General features: G+C 43.6%; 1 protein-coding gene across 3 annotated transcripts in view; it reads right to left on the bottom strand.

Annotated features, from left to right (window-relative positions):
• LOC132393173 (rho GTPase-activating protein 31-like) overlaps positions 1–15,568 on the bottom strand; it is a 110,042-nt gene that overhangs the window by 53,798 nt on the left and 40,676 nt on the right. The gene's annotated exons all lie outside the window — the stretch shown is intronic.

Here is a 15,568-nt window from a genome sequence, read left to right as displayed (position 1 = left end):
GGCATGTTCTAATTTAAGCTTTCAGAGATTCAGTTTGCATGCGAAAATGCAGCTCGATTTTTGAGAAACTCCTTTAAGATTAGAAGGACCTTATAAAGTAATACTTTGGACAGCCAAGCATGGTGCACAGGATCTTGACTTTTTGTTGCCATGAATTTTAGTGCATTAATCCAGGTTCCAGAGTCAAATAATTTTGGTCAGCAGGGAGGGGAGATGAGGCAAAGTTGGCTGCGTCCCTCTGCCCCTAGACTATCTACAATATATGAAAGAAGAGCTAATGAGCACGTTTGCCCTTAACTCTTAGAATCTGTGTGCTCTTCAAAAGTTGGAAAATTGCTTGCAGAGCCTGGGCCTCTCCACTTCTTCTGGGTCCAGTTTGTAAATTGTTCAAGATTATTATGAAATTATATTAAGGAAATATGTTCCTTGGGCATGGAAATTATTTGCAGAGAAATTTTTCATTTGTCCCTCTCCCCAAGAACCGCTGTTGCAAGATGACAGTTTAAATAGGATGAGTGAAGAGATAGAAATAGGAATTTATTGTGCTCTGGGTAGAATACTGGTTGAGGAACTGAATAAGAGCAGCGTTAATGCCCTGCGTTTACAAACAAGTAGTGGTGTCTGTGGAAGGGCAGAAATGGAAAAAAAAAATCCCCAGCACATTGCTAAAGGCATAGCATTAACTGATTTAAAATTCCAATATTAATTGAATCCTACATTTGTAACCAATTTACTTTTCAATAAGCAATCATTTTCAGCCCCTTCATGGCTACTAGTCTCCATAGTATCCAAGATGTCTTCCAAGAGTGGTGCCTTAGAAAAGCAGAGTCTATTATTAAGGACCCCAATCACTCAGGATGTGCCCTCTTCTCATTGTTACGCCAGGAAGGAGGTACTAAAGCAGTTTAGAAACACAAAATTGCATAATTCAGAACAAACTAATTTGTATGCACGATTACTTTCAAGGAATAAGGTCCGTCTCCAGCCAGAATCTAATTCATAAAATGAGAAGATCGTGGGCTCAAGTTTCATTTCATAATTGAGCCAAATTCCACGACATATGCCAGTGATATTAAACTTGATTCTGAAGAGAGTTATTTGGCATAGTAAAGAGGTAGAACTACATTCCTGAAAATGTTGAAAGTTGGAGCTGCTGTTAAGTGGCCATTGTGTTTGTCTAGCCGTGCGAGGGGCAACAGATGACTTCGGCCACTCTGACAGGTGTGGGGAACCGCAGTGTATTTTCCCCAGCCAGCGTCTGGCCTGGTCACTTCTCCCATCATCATTTGTGTGGGCTTTATAGAAATGGTTAACTACTAGCTTTCCCAAGCAGAGCAGGAACTGCGCCATTGGTTATGAAGCAGAGTAACTATTGGCTAGGTGTGTTGACGAGTACCAGGAACTGGCAATACCATTTCATACAGTACTCCAGTTGGGAAATGAGGATATTACAGATGTAGACAACAGTGTTTTAACAATTTTTATATATACTCCTTATTCTAATTTATAGTTTTTATTATTAAGTATTGCAATGTACTGCTGCCACAATACATTTCCTGACATATGCCGGAGATGTTAAACCTGATTCTAATTCTCTCCGAGGGCTGCTTCCACACTGTACTCTCTAGGTTATAACGTTTGTCTGCAAAGACTTCTTGAACCATTTTATTTATTCCGATTCAGATGCATTCATTTATCACATGAACGTCAAAACACACAGTGAGACGTGTCATTTTCATTAACAGCCAACACAACCTAAGGGTGTGCTGGGACAGTCTGCAAGTGCTGCCCCACATTCTGACACCAGCACAGCATACCTGCAAAGCTCAGCAGAACGACACAGCAACAACAACAGCATCAAAGCAAGCCCCTGTCCTTCCACCCACTCATTCACAGTCCTCCGACCCCAGACCAGGCCAGCTGTGGGCTTCTAGCCTCCAATGGAGTCACGGGCTTGCAAATATCTGCCCGCTGCCTCCCCACTGGACTTGCAGATCACGGACCAGGGCCTCAGCCAATGGGCCTGTACCTCCGATTGACTTTGGTCTTCAGCATCACCTCCAGTATCTCTCACTTTAGAGAGCTCCTTCGAATAAGCCGTCATTGCTTACTCAAAAATCACTAAACCTGCAGCAAGGAGTTACGGCAGCTACTTAGCAGCTAAGTAGCTTTTTTTTTAATGAGGAGACTTATGTTTTTGCAATGCCAATTGATTTCTTGGCTAAATAAAATGGATAATTTAATTTCTGAAGCTTCTTTCTGCTGTTAGTGTTTGCGATTGTGTTAGTGATTTTTAAGCACATTGCTGAAATTTTTTCTTTACATCTCTTTGTTTCTCAGTCCCATCTTTTTACTTTCTTCTTTACTTCTACTTCTTTATCTGGTTTGAATCTGATTCAGCCTTTTTCTCAATTCTCACTCTCAAATCTTCCTAAAGAGACAGACAGTTAAGCTAAACACCACTACAGTCTCAAATGTGCCACATCTGCACTTCAAGTATGTAAAAGGCCAAAACATTTTCAAAAATCTAACTAATGAGGTACACCGTGAGATGCTCTTTCCCAGCAAATCCTGGGTTAACACATCCAAACCTCTATAAGGTGCACGGAGGTATATGCTGTGTAAGTACCAGGGTCTACTCACTACGGAGGTCCAGGACTGGTTCTGCCAAAGTTCACCAGCCCCCTTTCTTATCTTCTCAATGACACCAATACATAGACCTGAGTTGTTACAGAAAATTGACCTCGGCTGCTTGAAGAGTTGGTCTTGTTCCCACCACTAAGATAACGAGCCCACCTTTTACCTTTTCCCTTGTGGAAATTTGTGCGCAACCTTTACACATTTAAAATCTCCAGCTCACATCCTGGCATGCTGCCTTCGCAACTTTAAATAACCCAGAGCATTTAATTCTTAAATAATAAGGTGTTGGGAATTAGGCAGCAAAAAAATCACGAAATGACGATTTTACACGAAAGAAAACTTCGAAATTTTCGTTGATCTGAAAGAAAACTTTGAACTAGCACATTAAGCACAGGATGTCAAGTGAGAGCAGTTTTAAAAAGCGTGCAACAAGTTAAATCAGGATTTTCCCATAGCAATATATTTGTTTACTTCCCATCAGAACAACGATGTTCAGGTCCTTTAATTGACACCTTCCAAGTATGGCAATACTGCTGATGGGTTTGGCACTTTATGAAAAAATGTGCTCATTCCCTGCATTGTGTCATTGCTAAATCAAGGTTTCGAATGGCTCTTTCCATTGCAGGCAGGAAGGTTGAGGTCACAGGAAATGAAAACTGGTTGTTTGTTTCAGTGAAGCAAAGGTAACACACCCAACATGAGAGTGTTGTTGCTGTGTTGGAAATGGAACAGGCTGAAGCCCTGCACCTCGAGGCGTGCTAAGCGCTGTCTGCAAAGAGAATTAGACAGATCAGCTGCTGTCATCATTTACAAAGGAGGGGTCCAACTGAGGCCTAGTGAAAACAGGAGAGGAAGCCCTGCTTTCTGGCAGATACATTGACATTCTTAGTTAGCACGTACTTCTAACATTTTACATTTAAACTTATTATAAGTCCTTGGTAAATAAATTGTGAAGCACATCCATACATTGTAACAAAGATACTATATAATGGAGAGAAACATTCTCCAATGCATTTAAAGAGGTAACTGTATATCTAGACATCTTATGAGAGGGTACATTGCCAAATATAATTCATGAAATTTCTCCCTGTGTGAGAGAATTGAAAAACCAGTTCTAGACTCCATACACTGGGAATGATGCAGCAAGTGGTTGAGGCTGCTGGTGGGTTAATTGGCCTTGGAATCAGTCATTTTGTGGAGGCGGAGTGGGGACAAGGTATTGCTGATGTACTGTTGATTGCTGCGGAGTGGCAGTAGCGAACATGCAGGCTGAGGTGTGTGTACTGCCTCACGGAGGAGGTAGTTCATGTTGGCGAGTCATAAAGAAGAGGCTCTTGTCTCCTTATTTCCAGGCAAAGCCAGACCTTGTTCTGATGCCCAGTCTACTTCAGGTGCATATTTTTGTGGGAACTTCTTGCTGAACTAGCTCCTGGAGGAGGATGCTTCTTGATGCACCATCAATAACTCTCTGAGATGGGAGGGCGAGATATCGGCTTTTACTGACTGGAAGAAGGAACAAGCAGTGGTTGACCACCATACTACATCCTGGAGACTGAGAGGCCGGCCTAAGGCCTTGATTGCCTTTATACAGGGGTCTGCGGGAGGAGTCACAGGTGCAGTCAGCAGGGAGCGTGTCCAGACAGGTATATGTAGTTCACCACACTTCTTTCCACAGCCAGCAATGATAGTTGTCAGCTATTACTGCAGGGCATTTCCTCTGCTGAACAAGTTTGCTTGAGAGCATATTCTTCTTTGAATCAATGTGGTTAGGTGTCGAGGTAATTTAAATGGTCCTTCTGGCCTTGCTCCCTCTGCTGGCTGTTAGGAAGGGAGGAATGAAACCTGCGGTGTGTCTGGTATGTAGAATCCTTGGTTTGGAGACTGACTATAGATTTTATTTCAGGTGGTGATGTTTGGGGTTTTACATCTGTTAGCAGGAATCTTTTCTGTTTCTCCTTTGAATCACGATTGGGCTAATCCTCGTTCCCAGGTTTCCTCGGTCTTGCTTCTGGAGGCTGCAAAAGGCACTTGTGAGGAAGTTTGCACAGTGTTGCAGGGTGCGGGAAGTAATGCTTCAACTGGGGATGATGCAATGAAGCTTCTCTGTTGCCTGGACCACACCCACCTCTGCCACCACACCACACTCTTACCCCAGCTCGGTTCAGTCCTCTAGAGAGACCTCAGTAAATATTTCCCTTAGCTCTTCGTTGATTATAGCTTTAACTGTAATTATTGGACTCAGGCATCAGCCTAGTCAATGGATGCTTTATTACACTCCATTTGTACTATTCCTTGTGTACAAAACAAATTCCGAATTGGATAATTCCTGTAAACAGACAGTTGGTTTGCAGTTAATCTTTGCAACAGGCTTGACATTCGGACACTGGCTCTGGGGTCTCAGTTACATGATTTCAGCATTGAGCTACCGCGGGAGGTGTATTTGATTGCGTGGATATAGTGGGGGGGGGGGCAATATCATGAGGGCTTGTTCTGGTTAAGGCTGCTTGCACTGCTGGAAGTCACTGCGCTCCCTTCCATGGAGCAGAATTTCAGTCATATCCAGGGAAATGCTGCCAAATGGCACGGCAAGTATCGAGTTGTGGGTGCCGCGTCCATGGGCAGTTGGAGGAACTGCAAAACAAAGGGGTTACCTGGTACACACAGGAGGCTGGCAGACTCTGCAGTCTCACTCACAGAAGACAGTGGGAGCAGATGATGCTGGCATTCAGTGCTAGAAAGCAAGCTCAGAATTCCTGAATTTAAGAAGTTCAATGCCTTACATATTACAGGTCAGTGAAAGCATTGACAAATCACATGTTCCGCCAATGCACTGTTCAATCCACCACACCCTCATGGTCAACCTTTCATTCCCAACGTTCACGCGGCCCACTGCGAATTTAAACTGCTAGATGCCTCAGTGGCCGTTCGTCACAGCCAAAGTACACTGCCAGCAATTTAAGGCAGGACGCTCAAATCAACTGCATGAAGCTCACCATGCATGCCCCTTGCTTGAGAGAGCAGGCTGCATCTCTAATCCTGGTGGAGCCACACACGCTCACTGCCTGATGAGATCTGCTTTCCAGCAAGAGGGAACTAAATATTCGGCTTTCTTTAAAAGTGCCTCTGCATTCTCCCTTATGCAGCAGAGTTTGCAAAGTTGTGATACGTTGCGAATGTTTTCAGCTTCTGCCTGCAGAGAGTAAAAAGTCATGGCCATGCTGAACTTGATAGTACCTGTCCTTGCTCTGCTCTGCTTGCTGTTGTGGCTGCGGCAGAGGACACACTTCGAAGGAACATCTTTAGTGAAGAGCGAAACGTGAAAGCATTGTTCTTTACTAGTGCCCAGCATGTTAGTGACAAGGACTCTGCAGTAATGATGCCATTAATGTTTTCAGATGGGTGATGCAAGTGAGATGGTCACTGTCTGCCATTTCTGTGGCACCTGCCACTTATCTGTTTGGACATGGCCTTGAAGTCATTTGTCCTGCAGTGTGGTTCCTGTTTGTCTTTTCGAGTGGTCTGATCTCTGAGACAAATGCCTTGCAGAAGGATAGAGGGAGGGAGGCAGACAGAGAAGTTCAAGGGTAACCATGGATAGAAAGACTGAAAACAGAGAAACTGGAAAGAAAGAGAGATTAGGAGGACAATGTGACAAGGGATGGAGATAGGGAGGAAGAAAGGGGGATGCGAGATTGGGGAGAGAATGAAAATGAGAGTCAATGTAGGTGACGTTGAGAGCGAGAGAGAGCGAGAACATGGAGAGATAGCAAGCCTGATATACAAAAATGATGAAAAGATAAAGATTAGCTTTATTTGTCACATATACATCAAAATAAGTGTGAGAAATAAAACAAATCTAATACAGTATAATGCCTCTATTATTGCCATACACCAGCCTGTCTGATCTTGAGTGATTTGAGCAACATTCACAAGATCATCAGGCCTTTGACAAGGAGGGAAAGTATACAGGGGTGAAGTGGGAGTTGGGGGTGTCAGTTGCCCGAAAGGAGCAGTAATTAGAGGAAATGATCAGTTATAGAAGAGAGACTTCATTGATGCACGAGACTATGATCAACAAGTCACAGTATCCTGCTCTACCTGTAGTCATTATCCGCTCTGGCATTGTTTCAGGAGGAATGCAACATTAAGTCAGATTACTTCTTTCAAAAATCAACCATGAGTTGCATTTTTCTAATTAGAAAGCAACTCTGATATCTCTGGTGCAGTGTTTTGGAGATTTTCCTCTGGGCATTTAGTGGCTGCTGATTGAGGGAAAGACAAACACGAGGAAATCTGCAGATGCTGGAAATTCAAGCAACACACACAAAATGCTGGTGGAACACGGCAGGACAGGCAGCATCTATAGGTACTATAGATGCTGCCTGAACTGCTGCATTCCACCAGCATTTTGCGTGTGTTGATTGAGGGAAAGAGTTTATTTCCCAACTCTAACTGGAAATGTTGTACCTTTTCAGCCTTGTTGCAGGTTAATAATGGTTCAATGTTTCCAGTCAATATCATAAAATATATACATTATACAACCTGAAATTCTTACTCTTCACAGACATCTACGGAACAGGAGAAAACCCCAAAGAACGAATGACAGTAAAAACGTTAGAACCCCCAAAGCTCCCCTCCCCCCTCCCACACATAAGCAGTGGCAAGGCATCAGCCTTTCCCCATTTGTTCACACAGGAAGCGTCTGCGTCCACCACCTTTTGAGCAAGCAATAACAAAACACCCAAAGAAAGACTATGATCTGCAGTCCAGCAAAAACCATTGTTCATCCAATAATTCGACGTGCCACAGACTCTCTCTCATTAACGAGGGACAGAGTGTGTGAGGCGTCACATTGCTCTGTCAGCAATGCCTCTCATTTGCCCTTTGAACCTGGCTTCAGTTTCACCTTCCACAGCATATATCCCAAAGTCCTCCCACACTTTTCCCAGCTTCAGGCGGATATTCACTGTGGGTTCCATCTGTGAGTCATTTTGGCTGCTGTGGTGATATCTATAGTAACTGAACACTAGACTATATCCAGTCCACACACACCACTGTCTGCAAATGTTTTTTACTTAGTTTTGGAGAAGGCCCAAATAGGATGAAGGAAAATCTCAGAGACTCACCCAAGCTGAGAATATGAATTGCTGTATTCATAAGTTTGAACAGTACGAGACTGTACTGCAGTCCAAGTTTGAATTATATTAAAAAGGCAAAGCATTTACATTTTGGCCTTCCAATATCAAAAGCTACCAGCGGTCGATTTTTTAAAATCTCTGCAGATGACTTTCTGAATACTTCCACTCATTTTACTTCTACAAACAGTTGTTCCCCGTTACAGGACAGCTTTTGCACTGGCTGGTATGTAAATAATGTCAACATTATTGGCCATTCGGTCCTGTCTTCACTGCTCTGAGCCTTCCTCATGCAGCAGCCATTTACAGATTAATTTACTCAGCTTTACTAGTTGAAGTTTTTAAGATTTCTGTGGCAGAATCTGATTTGTGACCCTACTGTAAGCACAAGGGATTTTGCAGATGCTGGAAATCTTTGGCAATGCACACACACAAAATGCTGAAGGAACTCAGCAGGTCAGGCGGTATCTATGGAAATGAATTAACAGTCAACGTTCTGGGCCAAGACCCTTCATCAGCACTGGAAAAGAAGGGGCAAGATGCCAGAATAAGAAAGTGGGGGTGAGGGGAAGGAGGACAAGCTGGAAGGGGATAGGTGAAACCAGGTGGGTGGGGGAAGGAAATGAAGTCAGAAGTTGGGAGGAGATAGGTGGAGAAGGGAAAACAGCTAGAGAAGAAGAAATCTGACAGGAGAGGAGAGTGAACCACGGGGAAAGAGAAGGAGGAGGGGCACCAGGTGACCTGAGTGGGGAATTGAAAAAGAGGGAAAAGGGAGGGGAAAATTACCAGAGGTTGGAGAAACTGATGTTCATGTCATTAGGTTAGAGGTGGCCCTACTGTTGCAAGTTGCTAGTCATTGTACAGGACATTGACATGGTCCTGGAGATATATAGACACACACAAAGTAATGTGGATGCTGGAAGGAAATCTGAACTGTAAACAAAAATATTTTGGAAGTACGCAGCAGGCCAGATAGCACCTGTGGAGAAATAAAGTGTTGACATTTCAGTTGATAATTTTTCATCAGAAAGTGGTTAACCATTTCTGGCATTCAGATAAAGTGTTCATTCATCAGTGGTCTTCCATACTTTACATCACATTGGTTCAAGGTTGACACCTCAAAAAATGCCTAGTGTACAATCAGAGTTGTCCAGTCAAATCCAGGTATATCAGTAATGATATACCTAGATCTTTAGATCAGTTTTTAATAATTCTAACTACATTCTCCCAGGCTTTTGTATGCAGAAGATATAAAGTCTTCCTGATTTTTACAATACAAAGGTAAACTCCCTCAGCAGGAGGTGCTCACATGCTTACTGTGTAATGAGGTAAGTTTTTTACCTATTGTGTATGGTGGTGTTATATATGTGACGTACGTTCCTCTGGTAACTCAGCAGGCCAGGCAGTATCTATGGAAAAAAAGTACAGTCTACATTTCAGGCTGAAACCCTTCGGCAGGACTGGAGAAAAAAAAAGCTGAGGGGGGGAGGTGAGACAAAAGGATGAAGTAAAGAGCTAAGAGGTTGATGGGTGAAAGAGACAGAAGGCTAGTAGAAGAAAAAAAATGGTTGGGAGGGTGGGACGAGATAGAGTCCAGGTAGCTGTGAGTGTCTGTTGGTTTATAATAGACATCAGTAGATAAGCTGTCTCCGGAGATTGAGAAAGGGAAGGGAAGTGGTGGAAATGGACCAGATAAATTTGAGGGCAGGGTGGAAGTGGATGAAATCGACGAGTTTAGCATGGGGCCAAGAAGCAGCACCAATGCAGCGTAGGAAAGGTACGGGACAGTCACCAGTGTAGGCTTGGAACACAGACTGTTCCACATAGCCGACCCACCCTGCTACTTGTAAAAATGCCATCTCCTTCTCTTAATTCCTCTACCTCTGCTGCATCTGCTCTCGGGATAAGGCTTTTCATTCTAGAACAAAGGAGATGTCTTCCTTTTTCAAAGAAAGGGGCTTCTCCTCCTCCACCATCAACGCTGTTCTCAATCACATCTCTTCCATTTCATGCACATCTACTCTTACCTCATCCTCCCAGCACCCTACCGGGAATAGGGTTCCTCTTTTCCTCACTTACCACCCCAGCAGCCTCCATGTCCAGCACATAATTTTCTGAAACTTCCATCACCCCCAATGGGATCCCACCATCAAACACATCTTTCCCTCCCCCCAACTTTCCACAGGGATCAGTCCCTACGCGACTCCCTTGTCCATTGGTCCCTCCTCACTGATCTCCCTCCTGGTACTTTTCCTTGCAAGAGGAACAAGTGCTCCACCTTCCACTACACCACCTCCCTCACTACCATATAGGGTCTCAAACAGTCCCTCCAGAAGAGGCCACACTTCACCTGTTAGGGTCATCGACTGTATCCAGTGCTCCCAGCGTGGTCTCCTGTATATCAGTGAGACCCGACATAGATTGGAAGACCACTTCACTAAGCATCTGTGCTTGGTCTGCCAGAACAAGTGGGATCTCTCAGTGGCCATCCACTTTAATTCCACTTCCCATTCCCATTCCAATATGGGCTCTTCCACTGTCGTGATAAGTTTACACTCAGGTTGGAGGAACAACACCTTAAATTCTGTTTGGGTAGCCTCCAACCTGATGGCACAAACATCAATTTCTTGAACTAGTAATGCCTTTCCTTCCCCCCATCACCATTTCCCATCCCCTTTTTGCTCTCTCATGTTGTCTTCTAGCCCGCCCTTCACCTCTCTCTGGTGCTCCACCCCACCCCCTGCCTTTTTTCTTTCTTCCATGGCCTTCTGTCTCTTTGACCAATCAACCTCCCAGCTCTTGGCTTCATCCCTCCCCCTTCAGTTTCATCTATCGCCTGGCATTTCTCTCTTCCCTCCCCCCCATCTTTTAAACTTCTCAGCTTTTCTCCCCTAGCCCTGCTGAAGGGTTTTGGCCTGAAACATCGACTGTACTCTTTTCCTAGATGCTGTCTGGCCTGCTGAGTTCCTGCAGCATTTTGTGTGTGTTGCTCGGATTTCCAGCATCTGCAGATTTTCTCTTGTTTGCTCTCTCTAGTGTTTGTCTTTCAATACAATCTCCAATGTACAGTAGGTGACGACGTTAATTCATGACACAGTTTGAACAACTACGATAGGAAGTCTGATTGCACTCTGCTCCTAAACAACCTGATATACGGTGTGAAAAGTTCAAAGTACATTTCATATTAAAGTAGGTGAATATTATACAACCTTGAGATTCGTCTCCTAAAAGGCAGCTACGGAACAAAACCTAAAAGAACCCATTAAAGCAAGACTGTTGGACAGCCAATGCGCAGCGAGAGAAGAAGATAAACCATGCAAACAATAACCGCAAGTGAATGGAGTTTGAACTTAAGAGAACTATGAACACGAAGAGAGTTCATAGTTCAGCACAGAGCTGAGTAAATGTCCCTGAGCAGTGAGCTGAACCACCCCATCCCTCCCCTTGCACCTGACACGCTAACCTTTTTCAACCTGGCCCGGTGCCTAATCGATGTTCAAACATTGGGTTCAGTTGCCTCACCTGGACCCTGCCGCTTTGATTCGGCTTGTAGCCTAACTTTCTGGTTTTGCACAGCGCTGAAACCAACTGAACGTTGGGTCTCCCTCACCCTCAGCGACAGGCCCACTGCCTCGCCTCAGTTCTGCCACATCGAGTTGCCTCCAAGTTGAAAGGGAAGCTACAGACTACTTCTTGCAAAGATCATTTACCAGAAAAAGTATGATTAACAGAGTACTTAGTTGCATTCCTTGTTTCGTTAGCCACCAGCCAGAAGTCGCTGAGGTTCACCAGTGCCATCTTAAACCAGAAAAGGACAGTGAAGCTGCTTTTATACTCTGGGGAGAGCAACCACAAGTAATAAACTGCTTAGAGGCCCAGACTTTGTGATAATGCCATGCACAATTTAAGGAGCAGGTCAACATACAAGAGACCCAAGTAAACAAAATAAGACCATTCAAAATGTTGGTGGAGCGCAGCAGTTGGCCTACTGTGCATTTTGTGTGTGTTGCCTGAATTTCCAGCATCTGCAGATTTCCTCGTGTTTGCAAAATAAGACCATTTATGGCTTTCATAGTAAATTCTGAATCTTATAGCAGTTCAGAATAAAGATGTACTTTCAGTGATTTTCTTTGAATCTACCCTGTTATCCAAGTACTGTACTTGTTTTACATCGATCTTCCCTGTTTTGATGTGAACAGTTAACTTCATTAATGAACTGTGACTAACGTGAATGCATTCTGTCCAAGCAGCGTGCATTAGCAATGTGGGCAGTAACTAACATTTAGTGCTATATGAACTGTGCCTGCAGATGCTGCTGAAGGGTTGGATGCATGCATTTTGTTTTACAGCATGTGACTATAGTTTCAGGGGTAGTTATTACCTTACAACCATCAGCCTCCGGAGCTGGCATGAATAACTCCACTCAATGCAACTCTGAACTGATTCCACATCTCACAGACTCACTTTCGAGGGCTCTACAATTCATGTGTTCATTTATTTTTGTATTTGCACAGTTTCTCTTCTTTTGCACATTGGGTGGTTGTCAGTCTTTCTGTATGGTTTTTCATATATTCTATTGCATTTCTTTATTTTCCTGTAAATGCCTGCAAGAAAATTAATCTCAAGGTAGTATATGGTAATATATCCCATACGTACTTTGCTAATCAATTTAATTTGACTTTGGCTCACAAATGATACCTGTTTGAACACAATTAGGCAAATTCTGGCTTGTTTTGATGGGGATTGGTGCTCGCAGGTGTGCTGGTTACGGGGCGATATGCCTGTAGGCCCTTTGGTGGTGTTGTTCTTTACCAAGATGAATAAGAAGGTTATGTTTGTGAATTTTTAAGTAACAGCAGCAGCTAGTACAACAACAAGTCAAAAGTCATGCAACATACGGTATTAGAAATTTTCAATTGCAACGTTGAAAAATTTATTTTTTATTGAAGTTCATCACCAAACAAACATTTCTATAAGATGTATTTCAGACATTGTACATATACATCATATAGTCATATTTGCCACAAGTCTCCACACAATATTTATCTGAGGTATACACTTATAGAAAAGATAGGAACAGAAGAACAAGCAAAAGGAGAAAACTATGTACAAGTAGGGAGTGATCTTTTTCAACAACATATTCATTGATTCGTGAGAATAAAATCAGGCCTATGAGGTGTTATGGAGTTAAACCATTTTTCCCAGTATGAATCAAGTTGTTCCAACTTATGATTAACAGATGTTGTTATCTTCTCCATTTTGTACATGTCCATTGTAATTTCCATCCATGTATTTAAAGTTGGGCTCTCCTCTGATAACCATTTCCTAGTAAGAGTTCTTTTACCAGCCATCAGCAGTATATTCATTAAATATTTATCTCTTTTCAATTTATTTTGAATTATATTCGGGATTTCTGAGGGCTCACAGCAAACTATGTTGGGGTGCTGGCACCTCAGGCCAGCCATGGTAGATTATTGATGCTGAGTAAGAGTATACTGTGGGCTTTGACTAGGGAAATGAGCTGTAACGAGAGGCTAAAGGATCGCTGGTAGGGCTGTGATCTCCTGAGCCATTACGAAAGGCAGGCGCAGAATCGTTTGTGATGGACCGTGAGATGGTTCTGCATATTCTGTAAGGAGCTTGCACGTTGTCCCTGTGGCCATGTAGGTCTCCTCCGACATTGGGGTTAGTGAGTTGCAGGCATGCGAGGTTGGCACAGTGGACGTGGTGACACTTGCGGGCTGCACAGCACAGTCCTCACTGATCCGACTCGCCCAATGCATCTCACTGCATATTTTGATGTGCAAGTGTTAAAAAGAAAAGCAAAATTTTGTCTTAAACACAAGAGATTTTGCAGGTACTGGAAATCCAGAGCAACACACGCAAATGCTGTAGGAACGCAGCAGTTCAGGCAGCGTCTATGGAAATGAATAAACGGTCAAAGTTTTGAGCTGTAAATGAAGGGGTAAGATGCCAGGTGGGGGGGGGGGGGTGGGGGAATGAGGACAAGCTTGAAGCTGATAGGTGAAGCCGGGTGGGTGGGGGAGGGGAATGAAGACAAAAGCTGGGAGGTGATAGGTGGGAAAACTAAAGGGCTGGAAAAGAGGGAATCTGATAGCAGAGGAGAGTGGACCATGCGGGAAAAGGAAGAGGGAGGGGCACCAGGTGATAAGCAGGTGAAGAGGCAAGAGCCCAGAGATTGGAATAGAACAAGAGGGAAGATAGAGGGAAAAATTACCAGAATGAGAAATAGATTTTCATGCCATCAGGTTGATGGAATGCGAGGTGTTGCTCCTCCACTCTGAGAGCAGCTTCATTGTGGCAAGAGAGGAGGCCATGGATGGGGATAGGAATTAAACTAATTGGCCACCAAGAAACTCCACTTTTGCCAACTGGAACGAAAGTGCTTGACAAAGTGATTTCCCAATTTATGACGGGTTTCACCAATGTAGAGGAGGCTGCATCAGGAACACCAGATACAACAGACAACCCCAAAAGGTTCACAGATGAAGTGTTGCCTCACCTGGAAGGACTGTTTGGAGGAGGTGTAGGGACAGGTGGAGCATTTTGGTCACTTGCCAGGAGTGAGATTAGTGTGGAAAGACGAATGGATAAGGGAATCACAGAGGGAGCGACCCTTGCAGAAAGTGGAGGATGGGGGGGGGGGGGGGTAGTGGATAAAGATGTGTTTAGTGGGAGGATCCCTTTGGAGATGGTGGAACATGAGGTGGTGGGTAAGGACAAGAGGAACTCTATCACTGTTAAAGTGTTGGGATGATGGTTTGAGTGTGGATGTCCAGGAAATGGAGGAGATGCAGGTGAGGGCAGCTTCAATGGAACGGGATAGGATACCCTGTTCTTTGTAGAAGGAGGACATCTTTGATGTTCTAAAAATGAAAACCTCATCCTGGTGAACAGATGTGGTGGAGACAAAGGAACTGAGAAAAGGGAATGGCATTTTTACATGAGACAGGGTAAGAAGAGGTATAGTCAAGATAGCCTGAGAGTTAGTAGGTTTATAAAAGATGTCAGTAGATACTTTTTTCACCAAAGTTAGAGACAGAGAAACTGAGAAAGGGGAGACCAGAATGGACCAAATGAATTTAAAACCATGGTGGAAGTTGGAGGCAAAATCGATGAAATTGAATTGAAATTTTACCTTTGTATTCATGAAAGCTATCTTATCTATTGGAGGGGCCTGGCTTCTACAATGCTTCCTCCAGATATCCACCATGGTTTTCCTCTGCAACAGGTATCGAAGTCTCCACAGTAACGTTCCGCCCTCTCTCAATGGCATGGAGCCTTTCAACACCAACTTTCAAACTTAGCAGTTTGGCAGCAAATTTTTCTTAATAACAATGGGCCAGTGATCTCTCTCTTTCTCTCTCCTCTCCCCTCCCTCACTTTCCCCATCATTCTCTGTCTCTGTCCTCTCTCTGTCTCTGTCTGTCATTTTTAACTTTAAAAATTGATTTATTTTTAAAATAGTACAGTTCCTGATCTTAGCAGCCCACAATATACTGTGCGTGATTGGGATATTCTGTTTATTCTTTTCGATGTGGACTAAATGAAACATAACACAGAATGGTGGTTGATGGACCATTTGACATCATAGACAAATTGGATTGTGGATGCCTCAACCACAGTGAGAAGAATAATTAGTGAGAGTAATAAATCAAACTGGACCCTGTCACAACCCTGGTTTGTATAGAAGAATCAGTTCAGAACAGAGTCAGGACAACATTGACCTTCCCTCACTGATGCCTGTGTTATCCAAGAAGTGAATATTAATT

Source organism: Hypanus sabinus, chromosome 4 (assembly GCF_030144855.1).
Source record: "Hypanus sabinus isolate sHypSab1 chromosome 4, sHypSab1.hap1, whole genome shotgun sequence".
In the NCBI taxonomy this organism is placed as follows: domain Eukaryota; kingdom Metazoa; phylum Chordata; class Chondrichthyes; order Myliobatiformes; family Dasyatidae; genus Hypanus; species Hypanus sabinus.
This window is presented reverse-complemented; position numbering and strand designations above follow the sequence as displayed.